Source organism: Spermophilus citellus, assembly GCF_964194105.1.
Source record: "Spermophilus citellus genome assembly, chromosome: X".
Lineage (NCBI taxonomy): Eukaryota > Metazoa > Chordata > Mammalia > Rodentia > Sciuridae > Spermophilus > Spermophilus citellus.
Window position 1 is genome coordinate 87,848,510 of NC_138190.1, and position 2,978 is coordinate 87,851,487.

Genomic DNA, 2,978 nt, shown 5'->3' on the forward strand with positions numbered 1-2,978 from the left:
GCTTCCGTACCACGCGTGAACCGGAAGCGCCTGAATGAAGCGGACGCAGAGCCACGCCCCTGACGTCATTTTGTCAGCCTCAGGCTGGCGTAATTGCTCGAAAGGACTAACCTTCTGTAGGGCTTGGCTGCGTCCTGTGATTAACTACGTTCCAAACGGAATTTGGGCGGGTCTAGGCGAATTTGAAGGCTTTCAGTCTGCAGAATTTTGTTATTATTCGTTTTTTGTTTGGCTGACACAAGTATTAGTCGGCCATAATAAATAGAGAGGCAGCAGCTTTGCCTTGGTAACAGAGAAGTCATTTTTATCCTTGACACTTTCATTTTAGTTTCGTCCTATTGGTGGAGGGTAATGCTCGGTCTGCCCAGAGGCGTGTACCCTAGAGGCGCTCGTCCTATTATTTTGCAGAAGTTGTGACTGCGGATTGAGATGAACATTGCGCCAGCCAAGAGAATTTTGAGAATGAGCGTGGCACAAATGTCTGTGCGCCAACATTAGTGAGGAGATGGGGATGCTAAGAGAGAACAGACCCCTGTATTTCTCATGTGGCCTGTGGGTTCCTGGGGTTTGTAGTGGTGGAGCGCTGCAGGAGACCACATTAGAAGGCAGGGTTTGGAAATAGAACAGAAAACATTGACTGGTGTTATCACACTCTGGTGCCCATCCATATTTTTGGGATATGGTGTACTGCTGTAGTTACCAATCTGGGTAAAAACAGACCCTGCCGGGGTTGGAGGAAATCCAGAGTAGAATACCTAATGAGAACCGGGTTAGATAGAGAAGGAAAAAAGAGTTTAGAGAGTTATATTTTACTCTCCGAAAAGAGAAAGCCAGATATAGTAAAATTTGAGGCACTGACGTTTTTATTGCACACGTATTAAAAGAGTGTATATAAGCTCTTGCTTCAAATGTGAGAAATATTTTGAAAAACCTAAGTGCTGCTTTACACCATGGAGCATAAGCATATCATTTCAAGGAGTAATTCTGGTAAAGAAAGTTTTGGAAGAGGACTCCCATTTTCATGACTTGGGTACCATTTACAATTGCTGTGAGACCTAGAGAACATCTTGTATAATAGAATTGTCCAGTATGAGATTTACATTTCTATACAAGGCATGACTTCAAAGAGTTTTGGTGTGAGTCACTGTTCCAATGTGTGTGTGTGTGTGTGTGTGTGTGTGTGTGTGTGTGTGTGTGTGTTTTGCTAAATGTATGTATGGCTAAGTATATTTCTAACAGTATTTTCTAAGCTTGGATGAACAGAAGGTTCGCCTGAGGTGTTTAAGTAAAATTAGAGATTTCTGCGTAGTTCCAACTGAGTTTTGTGGAATGATTCCAGGCAAGAAACTTGGGAATCCTTGTTTTAAATAGGTGCCCCTGGTGATTCTTAGAGTCAAGCAATTTGGTAGCATTGCAATTACTGAGATAGCTTTGTGGTAAAATTTAGGACAACTACATTTTTTATGGTAAAATTTAGGACAACCATAGTTATTTTTTAGTTATAGGTGGACACAATATCTTTATTTTATTTTATATGGTGCTGAGGATTGAACCCAGTGCTTCACACATGCTAGGCTAGTGCTCTACCTCTGAGCCAAAACCCCAGCCCAGGACAACCACATTTAAGGAAACTTCCCTTACAGCAATTCTCAATGTTCTCAGTCCAGATCTATCCCTTGTTTGGAAGGGTGTTTTGGGTTGTTGCAATGAATTGATGAGCACTCTTACTGGGAACTCTTCTCCAGAGATGGTAAGTGGACTGGAAGATCCAGGGCAGATCCTACTTAATGAGCCTCTTAACCCCATCAAATGCAAATAATGTCCTCTCCCCTTGAAAAACACTGTTAATATCAAGCCATACTAGATAAAATGGACCTTGGATCTGAAGGCCTTCTTGCTTTGCCAGATTTTGCATGGAAAAATCTGTATTTTAACTAGCTTACAACTGATCCCAATTAAAAAAAAATTACTGAGCATTTGTCCTATCCTCATTGTATGAGATTTTTTTTTTTTTTTTTTTTTTTGGTACTGGGATTGAACTCAGGGGCACTCAACTACTGAGCCACATCCTCAGCCCTTTTTTGTTCTTTTATTTAGAGAAAGGGTCTCACCGAGTTGCTTAGTGCCACGCTATTGCTGAGGCTGGCTTTGAACTTGTGATCCTCCTGCGTTAGCCTCTCCAGCCACTGGGATTACAGGTGTGTGCCACTGCACCCAGCATCATTATATGTTTTCTATGGCTCTGTAATGTAGTTCTACAAACTTAGTGGCTTACAACACCATTCATTTATTAGTTTTCGTTCTATAGATCGGAAGTATGGGTTCTAGTCAGAAGACTTGGTTAGTTCTCTGCTTAGGGTCTCAAATCTAGAATCAGGGTGTTGGACTCTTATCTGGAATCTCTGAAGAAAGAATTAGCTTACAACCTCATATTTATTGGCAGAATTTGGTTATTTGTAATCATGGAACTGGGGTTCTTGTTTCCTTGCTGATTATTTTCAAGGGGAGTGTTTCTCAGCTCCTAGAAGGTTCTCTCTGTCCTTGTATGCAGACTGCTACTACTGTATCTCAGAACCACCAATGGCACATTGAAACCTTATGCTTTGAATCTCTGGCTTCCTTTTCTGTAACCAACTGGGGAATACTCTTTTATTTATTTTATTTTGTTTTGTTTTTTGTGGTGCTAGGGACTGAACCGGGGGCTTTGTACATGCTAGGCAAGTGCTCTACCATTGAGGTACATATCAACTCTGTATTCTGCCTTTAAAGGGCTTTTGTGTTTAGGTCAGGCCTGCCCAGATAATCTGTTGAGATCAACCAAATTATGAGAGTAAAATCCATTATAATCATGTGAGATTTTTGGAATTATGCATGCAAATACATCAGGGGGTCAGGAAATCTTGGAAGCCCTCTCTCTCTCTCTCTCTCTCTCTCTCTCTCTGGGTACTGGGGATTGAACTCAGGGGCACTGAGCCACA